The 14268-nt window shown below is 41.7% G+C and overlaps 1 protein-coding gene across 4 annotated transcripts in view; it reads right to left on the minus strand.

Moving 5' to 3' along the window:
• LOC138835948 (SANT and BTB domain regulator of class switch recombination) overlaps positions 1–901 on the minus strand; it is a 62531-nt gene extending 61630 nt beyond the window's left edge. For 2 of the 4 annotated variants that reach the window (XM_070034526.1, XM_070034523.1), the window contains exon 1: positions 798–901. The gene's annotated coding sequence lies outside the window, so the exon portion shown is untranslated. Of the gene's footprint in view, positions 1–130; positions 454–475; positions 711–797 lie in introns of those variants that run through there. The other 2 variants (XM_070034525.1, XM_070034524.1) reach the window with 2 other exon arrangements.
• Between the last annotated feature and the right edge of the window lie 13367 nt (positions 902–14268).

Below are 14268 nucleotides of genomic sequence, written 5' to 3' on the forward strand. Positions count from 1 at the left end.
TATGTTATTTACCAAAAAATAAAAATTCTATTGTATAATAGATTACACTTTTTTAGGAGCATGCCTCAAATCTCCTCTCTGATTTGTACCTCTTGATACACCCATAAGACAAAGTAAGTCAATTCCCTACCAGAGAGAGATCTGGGGACAAGCATCTGATTTCTTCTTTTTTCAGGGAGAAGGCTCTAGGACACAGCCTTTTCCCCCTAGGCAGCGGCAAAATAAGGTGGGTGGGGAGGACAGGGAAGCGGGTGGAAGGCCTCTGGCACAGCGGGCTAAACACAGCCCTGGGTCCTGCGGGACCCGGGGGAGCCCGAGTGCCCAGACTTCCTGACCCCTCACCCCAAACAAGACCTAGGCAGTTGGCTTTGGTTCTGAAGGCGACGATACCCTGACATTCTCCATCCAAGATCGGTAGGTCAAAGCCCTTCAAACTTGGGGCCCAGAGGCAGCCCAGCCCTTAGTGGTGTCCCACCTCATCCCGAGGTGTGGGCGCACAAAGTCTCGGGGCGCGGGGCTGGTGAGGGGCAGACAAAGGCGCCGGGCAGGGGCAGCCGCGGGGCCGGAGCCCTGGCTGCTCCGCAGGCGGGCGGGCAGGCGGAACCCGCTGCAGGGGTGGGACGCCGGCGGGCAGCGGGAGCCCGGCCCAAGGCTACGCCTGGCACTGCGGGATAAGCGCGAGTCGTCCGCAGGCGTTTGGGCGACTCGGACCCCTGCCCAGCTCGCCCCGCCGAGGCTGGAGGCAGCGAAGAGGCCGCCCCTCGCCCCACTTCTGGTCCATTCGGTGTCTCGCTCACCTCCACTGGACCGCTGCGGCCCTCGCTGCGCCTCATTCACCTGCAGCGGCCGGCACTGCCGTGCTCGCGGACCAGAACCCGGGCGACCTAGTCCACCGCCCCGGCCGCCTCACACGCCGCCCCCGCTCCCGCCCGTTTGCATGGGTGATTCCGCCCCCGCGCCAAAGGGTGTGGCCAAGCCGGCTCGGCGCCGCTGGGCCAATCGCAGGCTAGCGCCACTTTGGAGGAGCCAATGAACGACGGCCTCCTGCCGGGCAGGAGTGAGCCAGAAGCCTAACAGCAACTGGAGGCCTGAAGGCTGCTTCCCCAGGCCAGGCCTGCTCTTTCCCCTTCTTCTGAAGGCTTTCGCGGTCAGGCTTGACGCAGTGCAGCGTCCCCACCCTTCCAGCGTCTTGTCTCCTAGCAACCAGGTCTTTGGAGCCCGGTTTTAAGATAACTAACGCAGAGACCAGAAGAAAGGAAGCTATACCGGAGATAAATCCGATTGAGAACAGATTAAATGGTTCTCGGTGTCTGTCATTTAGATATTATCTGCTTAGGTAGAACAGGAAAATCACATAAGCTGAAGGACACCAAAGGTATCTTCTTTGGCATTGTCTTCTGGTATCATTATTGAAGGCTCTCTTACAACTGTTTTTTGTGTCAGTCCTGGGGTTTGGGCTTGAACTCAGGGCCTGGGCGCTGTCCCCGAGCTTTTTTGCTCAAGGCTAGTGCTCTGCCACTCGAGCTACAGCTCCACTTACGGCCTTTTTGGTGCTTAACTGGAGATAAGTCTCCTGGACTTTGCTGCAGCCTAACGGGCTAGGAACAAAGCCTCCTGAGTAGCTAGGATTAAACGCGTGAGCACAAAAGTGCTCTTCATACATTAATTAACCAAGTGCGTTCTATTTGTTACTACTGTGAATGTAGCAAAATGTATAAGGCTCAATCTTGTTTCAGAATGACTATAGGTCAATAATCTTTGCTGGGAATGTGTTTTCTGTGATGCAAAATTAAATGTGTTAGAAGGGGCAAAAGAGTAAAGCTTTGTACAAATGAATGATTACGGATAGATAGATCGGTAGAGATTAGGTGGTTTATTGCACAGTATATCCACTGTCTTCCAGTTGTATTACCTGTGACTTTTTGAAAATCAGTTTTTATTCTATCAAAGTTAGACAAATTTTGTTCCACCAAGACAAGTGCTTAAAGTTTCTACCTCTCTGCTTTCACGATGGCTGTTACTGTTGTTGATGGTGTCAGTTATCTTAAACTGTGAGTATAAGAACCAGCTATAAGGATCACAGAGCAATAACAAAGATCTGGAGCCCTGAATTACCTTCTGAAGCAGAGCATACCTCCAGTGTTACCAGAGAAATTTCTCTGGTTCCAGCTACTGTATTTTTTGGTTTCCGTAACAGCAGCTTAAAGTGCCGTGAAAGGGGTGTACAACAGTAACAAAGATCCAGGAAATGCATGACACTGGCTGGCAGTTAGAAACATACTGTAACCCTGAGGGTTGGTGATTCTTCCTAGGTGCTTTTGGGAAAAAGTCACCTGTTAACTTGGAATGCTGATTCTGAAGCTTTTAAAAGATTTTTCAGCCCCCTACCCCGCACTGATATTGTGGCTTCGGCTCACACTCTCTCACGAGGCATTTTTGCCCAAAGCTGGTGCTCTATCACTTTAGCCAGGCTCCAGGCTGGCATTTTACTGGTTAACGGGAGCTAAGAATCTGGCTATCAAGCTTATTATTGTTCTGAGAGTAGGTAAGAATGTGAGTTTGTGTTGGCCACCATTCCATACTTTTCCCAAGATTTAACCAGAGGACTGAAGCAGAGAAGCCTAGTTTCTGTAATTCTCATTCTAGTGACTCAAAAGGTTGAGTTGTGAGAATCTTTTTTTTTGAGAGCCAGCCTTGGCAGACAAATCCACCAGACTTCTTTCCAACTAAACAGTAAAAAGTGGTAAAATGGAAAAGCCTAGGGAGAGGCCACAGTACTAGCATGATTTTGTGTGGAAACAGATTACCTAGTGACAATTTCAATTTAAGGTTCAAACTCAGAGAACGTTTAAGTGGCTTACCCAAGGCCAAATGGCCAACTCATTCGATTCTATAACCTCTTCCCCCAAGAAACAATCTTTCTTCAGCATTGTTCAGATATCACTTCTAGAAACCTTTTATACAGAATTCGCAATTTCACTGAAGGCTTCCATTTAATTCCCCTTCTGCACTGTCTTATTATTTTTTTTGGTCAGTCATGGGCCTGAACTCTGGGGCCTGGACGCTATCCTTCAGCAATTCAGCTCAAGGCTGGCACTCTACCACTTGAGCCACAGTGCGATTTCTGGCTTTTTCTGCTTATGTGGTGCTGAGGAATTGAGCCCAGGGCCTCATGCATGTAAGGCAAGCACTCTACCACTGAGCCACCTTCCCAGCCCCTTAAGTCGTATTCTTTTGTGCTTATAAGCTCATCTACATAGTCAGGATGGGTGGTCCATATCTATAATTCTAGCTAAAACAGGAGGAAGGCACTTTTGAGGTCAGACAGGGCTACACAACAAATCTGAGGCCAGCTTGAACTATATATAGTAACATGGTCTCAAGAAAAAAAAAAGCTAATTTATGTCTTTCTTAGCCTTAGTACACAGTCTAAGTTGCTTTTATAAGGATAGCCCAAAACAGTGGCTTAAACACAACTTTAAATACAAAACATTTTCTTCTCAAGTTACAGTAAAGGTGAGCAGGTCCAGGACTGGTAGTTCAACTTTGCCATCTTTTTTTTGTCAGTGGTGGGGCTTGAACTCTGGGCTTGGACGCTGTCCCTGTGCTCTTCAGCTCAAGGTGAGTGCTCTACCAGTTGAGCCACAACACCACTTCTGGTTTTCTAGGGGTTTATTGGAGGTAAGAGTCTCAGAGTTTTCAGCCTGGGCTGGCTTTGAACCACGATCCTCATATCTCAGCCTCCTGTGTAGCTAGGATTATAGGCGTGAGCCACTGGCGCCCGTCCATTTGCCATCTTTTATATACATTTCTTTTTTTTAATTTTATTTTTATTTTGTTGGTCATGGGGCTGGAACTCTGGGCCTGGGTGCTGTCCTTTAGCTCAAGGCGAGCGTTCTACCGCTTGAGCTACAGCGCCACTTCCTTTTTTTTTTGTCTCAGCATCTGAAATAGTTGAAGAACTTCCACTTCCACATCTCACAGAAGGAATGGAAAGCAGCACAAGGTAAATATATACCTCAACACATTATTTTTTGATTCTATTAACTGGCAAAGTTTTTTTTTTATGGTGTACAGTTTTTAAATATCCATTGTGCAATGAGCAAATGAAACTAGTCTGCAAATACACTGTTATGCAATAGATCGCTTGGATTTATTTTGAAATTTTGTATCCTTTAACATCTCATCCTCTCTACCACCTGTAATGCCATAATTTTACCGTTAGGGCTGGAAGCATGGCTCAGGAGTACAGTAACTGTATAGCAAGCTCAAGACTCTGAATTTAAACGGAATCACCACCAAAAAGGAATTAAAAAGTTATCTTAAATTCTACTTTTGCATTTAAAAAAATAATTACACACAAGTCAGATAATGTGGCATCTGTATCTGCTTACTTCATTTAGTTAACGTCCATCAGATTTATGTATTACAAATTACAGGATTACCTTTTTTTTTTTCTTTTGCCAGTCATGGGGCTTAAACTCAGGGCCTGGGCTCTGTCCCTGAGCCTCTCTGTGCTCAAGGCTAGCACTCTACCACTTGAGCCATAGCGTCACTTCTGGCCTTTTCTGTTTATGTGGTACTGAGGAATTGAACCCTGGGCATCATGCATGCTAGACAAGCACTCTACCACTAAGTCACATTCCCAGCCTCCAGGATTACCTTTTTTAAAGACTAGTTTTCTTTGTGTATGCATACATATTCTCTTTATCCACTCCCTATCAATCAGCACTTGCATTCATTAATATTGGCTACAGTAAATAACACTTCAATGAAAGTGGTAGTATAGACATCCTGACATTTTCTAGACATATATACTAGTAGAATTGCTCGATCAAATGGTAGTTTTTTTTTTTTCTTTTTGTTGTTTTTTGAGGAACCTTCCATAATTTCCACAAGGGCTGTTCTAATTCACATTCCAACCAACAGTGTGCAGAGGTTTCTCTTCCTCCACCTCTTTGCCAATATTTCTAAGCAGTGTAAGGTAGTATCATTTTTGTTTTATCTGTGCCAGTACTAGGGCCAGAACTCATGCCATAACATGCTCATTTGGCTGTTTTTTTTTTTTTTGCCACACCTCCATTTCTACGTTTTTGATATTGAACTGGAGATAAGTCTTACAGAGTTTTCTTCCCAGGATGTCTTTGAACCCTAATCCTCAGATCTTGACCTCTTGAGCAGTAGGAGTACAAGTGTGAGCCACCAGTGCTCGGCTGTTTTCAACTTCTGGAATACTAACAAGTTTCCGATGGAAAATGTGTTAGCTACTCATGTTAAGAAATTAATTTTTTGGCTCAAGTGGTAGAGTGCCAGCCTTGAGTCAAAAAGTTAAAGGACAGTGCCCAAGCTCTGAGTTTAGGTCCCAGTACTCACATGTGTGCCTGCACCTGCACACACCAAAACCAAACCAAAAGACTCAGGTTATAGGAGCAGGAGATTTGAGTTCTAGGCCACCCTGGACTACATATTGAGACCCTGTTACAAAACGAAGTAACACAACAACCAAAACCTACAAACAGACTTTGGCTGGTTTTTAAGTTTGTATTTTTTCACATACAAGTGGAAAAACACTTGTAACCATTTCATATAATGGTTAAGGACTGAGTTTTTCCAACAAATTTAAGATTTTGGTTGCTATGTACTATACACAGCTAATGAATTTTCAATGATTTTAAAAGGGTATTGCCACATAAAACAACAAATTATAAACATAGTAGCCTTTTATCTGATGAGTCACAAGAGGGATCTTTCTAGATAAGCAGAAATTTTCAATGCTCACTCCAATTTAAGGTCCTGTAAGGATGCAAAGCAAAATGAAATATGTATGGCTGTTGTTTGTCTAGTAATACCCCCCCCCCACAAAAAATTATGCTTTTCCTACTTCCATTCCTTATTTCTCATACCTCATGGAGAATCTATCTCCTAGTTGATTTCAAACTATTCTTAGTGGTAAAAAAAAAAAAAAATGCCCCAAAGAAGCAGAACTACCCCTTCTCACTGATTTATCACAAGGCAAAGCCTATAATAATTTGCTACTGGTGTGGAAATTGGAAGGAACTTCTATTTCTGCTATGCTGAACAGCATGGGAGACTGCTGATTAACAGGAAGACCCTAGCTGAGACCCACACTAAAACAAATGCTGGCTTCACAAGATGTGGAGGATGGGGCACAAATCAATCAAAACTGATGAGCTGGAAAACTAGAAAGAAGGGGGAGGTTTATGGGTTCCCTGAGGGCAATGCCCTTCATAGCGGTCTAGTTGTCAACATACCGATAAGACAAAGCACATTTATAAGAAAGAGCTTGCAGAGAAAGAGCAAACAGAAGCTTTAAACAAAATAACATAAACAATAGCTTCAGACCAAAGATTTGATAAGGTTACATACATATATATACATATATATATATATATGTATATATATGTATACATATACACACGGGTGTGTATATACTGGATTTGAACTCTGGATCTCATGCTTACTTTCCGGGAGCTCTACCACTTGGGCCACTCCTTCAGTTGTGCTTTCTGTTGGTTATTTTGGAGGTAGAATCTAGAGAGCTTTTCTGCTTGGCCTGGCCTTGAACTGCTTTCTTCTAGATCTTAGCCTTCCAAGTAGCTAGGATTATAGGTGTAAACCACTGGTACCTGGCTAAAAGATTATTTTAAAAAGCAATGTTCAGGGGCTGGGAAGGTGGCTCAGTGGTAGAGCACTTGCCTTGCATGCTCGAGGCCCTGGGTTCGATTCCTCAGCACCACATAAGAAAAAAGCTGGAAGTGGTGCTGTGGCTCAAGTGGTAGAGTGCTAGCCTTGAGCTGAAGAGCTGAGGGACAGTGCCCAGGCCCAGAGTTCACGACCGGACCCCCCCCCCCAAAAAAAAAAAAAAAAAAAAGCAATGTTCAGAAGGAGGAAAATCAAATCAAGAATTTCCAAACTGAATGTGTTTATCATTCAGTACAATATAACCATATCAAAGCAGACTGTAATGTTTACAATTTGCTAGAGTCAAAGAAGATCCTACAAACTTCCACAAGGAAGAAAAACCAAACAAAATAGGATCCTACAAAAAGATTTCTGATTAGAAAGACTTCAGATATCTCATTAGCTACAATGGGAGTTAGGGACCACGGAGAAATCCCACACATTTTTATAAAGAAAACCAGTGGGTCAACTTGGAATTCTACATCTAAGTTACTACTCACATTGCGAATAGAAGTAGACATATTAGGTATTCAAAATCTCACACATTACTTCCCCCTTTCTCAGATGCTCCCATAAAGTGTGTTATTTCTCCAAAGGAGGCAAGTGTGTGGTACAGAAATATGAAAGACAGCTGGGAAGGTGGCTCAGTGGTAGAGTGCTTGCTTCCCATGCATGAGGACCTGGGTTCGATTCCTCAGCACCACATAAGCAGAAAAAGCTGGAAGTGGTGCTGTGGCTTAAGTAACAGAGCACTAGCCTTGAGCTGAAGAGCTGAGGGACAGCACCCAGGCCGAGTTCAGGCCCCACAACTGACAAAAAAGAAAAAAGAAACATGAAAGGGCTATGTCTAGTGATGCCTGTCTGTAATCCCAGATACTCTGGAGGCAGAGGTGGGAGAATCTTCGCTTGAGGCCAGCCTGAACAAGAGAGACTCTAATCTCAAAAGACAAGATGGGCGTGGTAGTACACACCTGTAATCCCAGATAAGGCCCTGAGTTAAAACCCCAGAAAACAAACAAACAAAAAAAAATAAAAACAAGCAAACACAAGATCAGAGTCTCTTTTTTTTGGGGGGGGGAGGGGGCGGGCAGGTCTCTTTAGAGAAAACCCAGTCATTTATTAAAGAGAATCCAGCTCAAAACAGTACAGATGAAACAGGACACCTTTGGGGCTGTGTTCCACATGCTGCCTACTGTTGCACCTTATTTTAATCTGAGGTTGGCCTAGGTTTTTATCTATCCCTGGTTTGCGGGATCAGGAGGTGATGAAACTCTGCTTTCCTTCAAGTACTTGAGCCGTGGATCAGTTGAGAACACATAGGATTTCTGCTCCGACCCACTTCTGGGAATTGGAGAATAGCCAAAGAGATGTTAAAAGTGGGAAAACCTACGCAGCTTGCTCTATGTAAGGGTGCTGCAAGCAGATATCCAGTTCCAGTGGCCAGGGCCAAATTACACTAACTCTGAATGACCTTATGTTCCTCAAGATTTGCTCAGGGCCTGGCCACAGTGGCTTTCTCAAAAAGTCACTTGCAAATTTTCAGAGAAACTGAAGGTAGGTTGTGACCCAGTCCTTTCTAGGTTATCTTCTCTGGGGACATTTTGTCCATCGATGCCAATACTACTTTATTTGAATACAGCTAGATTTCTGCATGCTAATTCATTTTATCTTCTCCACACTCATTTATGTATACATATTTAATAAAATTATATCAATTTGTATCAAACTGTATCAAGTAAACACCCAAAAATGATGCAATATCAATAAGTCAGTGTCATTTATACTATTACTACTAAAGGTGAAAAACCAGACCATCTAAATGCAGTCTTAAATGATGTATAAAAAGGGACGTTCTAGCTGAGTGCTGGTGGTTCATGTTGGTAATCCTAGGTACTCAGGAGGCTGAGATCTGAGGATTGCAGTTCAAGCCCAGCTCAGGCAGGAAAATCCATGAGACTCTTATCTTCAATAAACTACTCAGAAAAAGCCAGAAGTGGCACCATGGCTCAGGTGGCAGAGCATTAGCCTTGAGTATAAAGAAGCTCAGGGAGGGGCTGGGAAGGTGGCTCAGTGGTAAAGCACTTGCCTTGCATGCATGAGGCCCTGGGTTCAATTCCTCAGCACCCATAAGCAAAAAAAAAAAGCCGGAAGTGGCGCTGGGGCTCAAGTGGTAGAACGCTAGCCTTGAGCTGAAGAGCTGAGGGGCAGCGCCCAGGCTCAGAGTTCAAGCCCACGACCAGACCCCCCGCTCCCCCCCCCAAAAAAAAAGAAGCTCAGGGATAGCACCTAGCCCCTGTGTTCAAGCCCCAGGATGGGCAAAAAAGGGGAGGTTTTGTAAAGACTCATAAAACACAGTAGGGGGCTGGGAAGGTGGCTCAGTGGTAGAGAGCTTGCCTTGCATGCCTGAGGCCCTGGGTTCGATTCCTCAGTACCACATAAGAGCAAAAAAAGAAAAAAGCCAGAAGTGGTGCTGTGACTCAAGTGGTAGAGTGCTAGCCTTGAGCTGAAGAGCTGAAGGACAGCGCCCAGGCCCAGAGTTCAGGCCCCACGACCAGACCCAAAAAAACAAAAAAAACAAAAACACAGTAGGTATTATATTTGTTACAACAATTTTACACTCTGAAGCAGAAATAAGATAAAGCCATCTGCCAGGCTGGGCACCAGTAATTCATGCCTATAATCCTAGCTACTTAAAAGACTGAGAGCTGAGGATTGTGGTTCAAAGTCAGCCTGGGCAGAAAAGTCAGACTCTTATCTCCAATTAACCATTCAAAAACCAGAAGTGGAGATATGGTTCAAAGTAGTAGAGAACTAACCTTAAGCATTCAGGGTCAGCACCTGGCCCCAAGTCCAAGCCCCCGGACCACGGTGGGCGGGGGTGGCGGGGTGGTGGAAGCACTTGGCAGGCACTAATGGCTCATGCCTATAATCCTAGCAATTCAGAAAATCCAGAAAGACAGATCCTTCAAAGTCTTATTTTCAATTACCCAGTAACACTCTGGAAGTGAAGGTGGAGTTGAAGGGATAGAGTGCCAGCTATTGAGGGAAAAAGCCAAGTAGCATACTAGCATGTGTATGCACACATACACAAAGACACACAAATAAAAGCCCTATTACTACTACAGTTCTATGAAATATAAACCAACAACCTGACCATATCAATAGAATAAGTACTTGAAAAGGGAGAGAAAAGCTGTCACTGTGTGCATTTGACAACACTGGAGAATCAATATTAGAACTCAACATTTATCAAAGGTATAAACTCAAGATAGATACATAACACTCAATATACTTTTTTTGTTACCAGAAATAACAGGAAATCATTTTCAATGGCAGTAATAAGGAATTAGCCAAAAAAATAAAATGTCTGAACAAATGAACATCATGTTCATGGAGATGATTTTACCTTGTAATCATTTCCATATATTCATTCGCAATTCACCCATTTCTTTCTAAATCCAAAAAATACTTCAGCAGCTTGTTTTAGGGGACTTGGTAAACTGACAGTAAAATGTATATAGAATAAAACTCTACACATAACTATTTTTTTGCAAAGTAAACAAAGGAATGACATAAGGAAGACAAAGGAATTACAAAGTTATATTAGATGATGTTGTCTTGGGAAAAGAACCTACATATACCAGAACATTGTCATGTTTATGACAACTCAGAGTAAAATGGAGAAAATATGGATTATTTAGTAGATAGTGTTAGGAAAACAGACCACAATTCTACTTGGCGTGCTTAAAGACACAAGTCCACACCAAAGGCACTTAGGCTTGCAGAAAGATATTGCATCCTCTTTACCTAACTCTCATGTGCTCCAAGAAGCACTATCTTATAAAAATCTGAAGGTATATTCTAGATGCCTGCAACATTAGCAAGCTCAGTTACTGTTCATACCTTACTTAGCAAAGTCTTAAAACCTCTGAGTTTTCTGTTTATAATTTAAAAATGTTGCTGGTAAGTAACAATCATTCCATATTTATTATTATTTTATTTTTGATCTGTTGTGGGGCTTGAACTCTGGGCTTGGGTGCTGTCTCTGTGCTCTTCAGCTAAAGGCTAGTGTTTTACTACTTTGAACCATAGTGCCACTTCTGGTTTTCTGGTGCTTAATTGGAGAGTCTCATGGACTTTCCTGTCCGGGCTGGCTTTGAACTGCGATGCTCAGATCTCAGCCTCCTGAGTAGCTAGGATTAGAGGTGTGAGCCACTGGCACCTGGCATCATTTCATATTTTAGCCCAGTGGATTTCCAAGAAGAGTGTTTTGAAGAATGTAAACTTATGATTTTGTGTGTGTGTGTGTGTGCCATACTAGGGCTTGAATTCAGGTCCTCAAGCTCTTACTTGGCTTCACTTTCAACTTTTGGCTGGTCAACTAGAGATAAGAATCTTATGGACTTTTATGCCTGGGCTGACTTCAAACTGATTCTCAGATCTCAGACTAGCATTACTGGGGTGAGCATCTGGCTTATAATCTCCCCCCCACCTCCCATGGAGATAGTGACTCTTAAGTTAAACACTACTATTGTGAAATGTGCAAAAGTGTGTCTGGGGTTTAATATAGTAAATGTCCCACAGGATTTTGGAAATGAAACAGTTCATGCTCCCAAATAAGATAAACTAAATAAAAAAACTACATAATATAAAAGGACATTTGGAGAGGAAATACCAAATAAACAATATTTCGGAAGTGGCGCTGTAGCTCAAGTGGTAGAGTGCTCCCCTTGATTGAGCTGAAGAGCTGAGGGACAGCGCCCAGGCCCAGAGTTCAAGCCCCACGGCGGACCAAAAAAAAAAAAAAAAAGAAAATGTACTCTTCGCCAAATAAACTAAACAATATTTCTTTCTTTTTTTTTTTAGTCTGGTCGTGGGTCCTGAACTCTGGGCCTGGGTGCTGTCCCTCAGCTCTTCAGCTCAAGGCTAGCGCTCTACTACTTGAGCCCCAGCGCCACTTCCGGCTTTTTTTCCCCTGCTTATGTGGTGCTGAGGAATTGAACCCAGAGCCTCATATATGCAAGGCAAGCAAGCACTCACCACTGAGCACCTTCTCAGTCCAACAATATTTTTTATGTTGAGCAAATATTCCACTGTTAAGTTACCAAGTACAGTAAAATAATTTAAAATTATATTTTGGGCAAAATTATATGCACAGGTAAGCTAATTTTAATTTTTAATGAAGTATGTGTGAAGCTCTAATAGACCATTAACTTTGTGATAATTTTATAGGATCTCTGAAGTTTAAGTACACAAAAAACTCTTTTGATTGTACTATGCATTTTTTTAAGGTGCTCTCATGTGACAGATAAGGAAACTGACAAATAATGGAACTTTAATCTTAAATTAAGTAATGGTTTCATGACTAGAATCTGGATCTCCCAAATCTAAATTTGAGGACTTACATTTGTTTGACCTACCTGTAGGCAATTTTTAAAAAATATGTTTAAATCTAGTATTTTTCTTTAAGTCAGAATGACACTGAACATGTTGGTCTGCAGCAGGTAATACATATAAGTGAAAGGAGGAAAATAGAAATAATATTAATTCCAAACCTGCAAAAATTGACTTTTTAACATTTATCTTTTAAAAAGTCAATTAAGTGTAAAATATTTTTATTTGAAAGTAACTCTATAATCTAACAAAAATAAAAACTTAAACTGTATTCATTTTTTTCATTAAAGAAAGCACAAAATAAAGAATAGCTGTATTCAAGCAAATAATTATATTAAATCTAAGTCCGTAAGTCCCTGAAGATGTATATTCCTTCTTTGTACCTTTTCTTTCCTGAGCCAATAAAATAAAATCAGAAAAATGAAAAGAAACCTGCTTTTTTTACTATAACTTTTGATTCATGTAGTTAAAAATGTTGTTTTAATTAGTAATTTCTGTAAAATAGTACTCAAATAAGTTCCTAAGAATATTAGACCCTGACTATTACACATTTAATCTTATTTAAAAGAATTATACTAAAACTATCATGATTAAAGAAGGCTACAGAATGACCCTGCTATTCTAGTCTTTCATTGCTTTTTGTAGGATTGTAATAGAGATTGTAAGATACAGATAGTAATGTATGCTGTAATTTGGCATACTTAGTCAAACGACAAACTATCTAAGAAAAGTGAAATCATTTGTGCTACACTCTTCTTCCTATACAACTTTAATAGCAGTCCTAAATCTGCCTTAATAAACATCCCCATTCTACTTGGCTACTAACAGTCAGTTTAGATGTCTAGACAAAATGTTAGAGAAGGTAGCACATTTTTGATGTCTCAAAGCCAAATTTAGTAAATTTGATCAAAGTTGTATTTCAAGAAAAAATTTTCACAAATCAGTTTCTAACAAACCAAAGAACCTTTAATTACAAAACACTAATGGAAGTAATAATATAAGAAACTTCACTGTCTTAACTTGCGAGAGAATATGTGGATGTTAAAATAATAAATTTTAGTATAAATAGTTATTTTTTCTGCACATGATCAAGATTTGTTTTAAATGCTGATAAGTTACTACATTCTCATTCTGTAACCAAAGGGCTTCCTTCCTGAGAAACCTTTAGTAAAGTTCTTCTGTTGTTAAGTGTATTATTTGGTTAGTTATAGCTCTAGAATTGCTTATTGGACAAACATGAATCTGTAACAAAGATAAAAATACTGAAGTATAATTTTTATAAAAAATTCAGTTTTCACTGTAAGTTCAGCAGTAGAGTTCATGCCTAGTAAACATAAATGAATTCAAACCCCAGTACTACCCAAAATACTAGTAATAAAATTCATCCTAGCTTCCCAGACTGAAATCTGAAAATCACAATTAGAAACCAGCCCAGTAGATAAAACTGGTGAGACTCTAGTCTCCTCTTAACTAGCAAAAACCCAGAAGAGGAAGTATAGCTCAAGTGTCAGCTGGGATTTAACAAAAAAGCCAAGTGAGAGCTCCAAATCAAATAGTACTGCCACCCCTACCCCCAAACAAAAAAGAAGAAAGAAAATTCAGTTTTCAATAATCTTGTATTTTTTTTTTTTGTCAGTCATGGGGCTTGAACTGTGGGCCTGGGAGCTGTCCCTGAGCTCTTCAGCTCAAGGTGAGCTCTCTACCACTTGAGCCACAGTGCCACTTCTGGTTTTCTGGTGGTTAATTGGAGATTAGAGTCTCATGGACTTTCCTGCCTGGGCTGGCTTTGAACCATGATCCTCAGACGTCAGCCTCCTGAGTAGCTAGGCTTATAGGTGTGAGCCATCAGCGCCCGGCATATTCTTGAATTCTTGATGTGTTAATCTGCAGGATGCTCACAGCAAGAGTGTGAACTTTCCGATATTCTTGGAAAATATTCATATATAGTGTACTGACTGCATTTAGTATCATTATTTTATAGTCTTAGTGGGAAAAAGTACATCAAAAGAAATGTATAGGGACCGGGAAGGTGGCTCAGTGGTAGAGTGCTTGCCTTGCATGCATGAGGCCCTGGGTTTGATTCCTCAGCACCACACAAGCAAAAAGGAAAAAAAAAGCCGGAAGTGGTGTGGCTCAAGTGGTAGAGCGCTTGCCTTGAGCTGAAGAGCTGAG

This window comes from Dipodomys merriami, unplaced genomic scaffold, assembly GCF_024711535.1.
Source record: "Dipodomys merriami isolate MVZ:Mamm:240054 unplaced genomic scaffold, mDipMer1.0.p SCAF_242, whole genome shotgun sequence".
In the NCBI taxonomy this organism is placed as follows: domain Eukaryota; kingdom Metazoa; phylum Chordata; class Mammalia; order Rodentia; family Heteromyidae; genus Dipodomys; species Dipodomys merriami.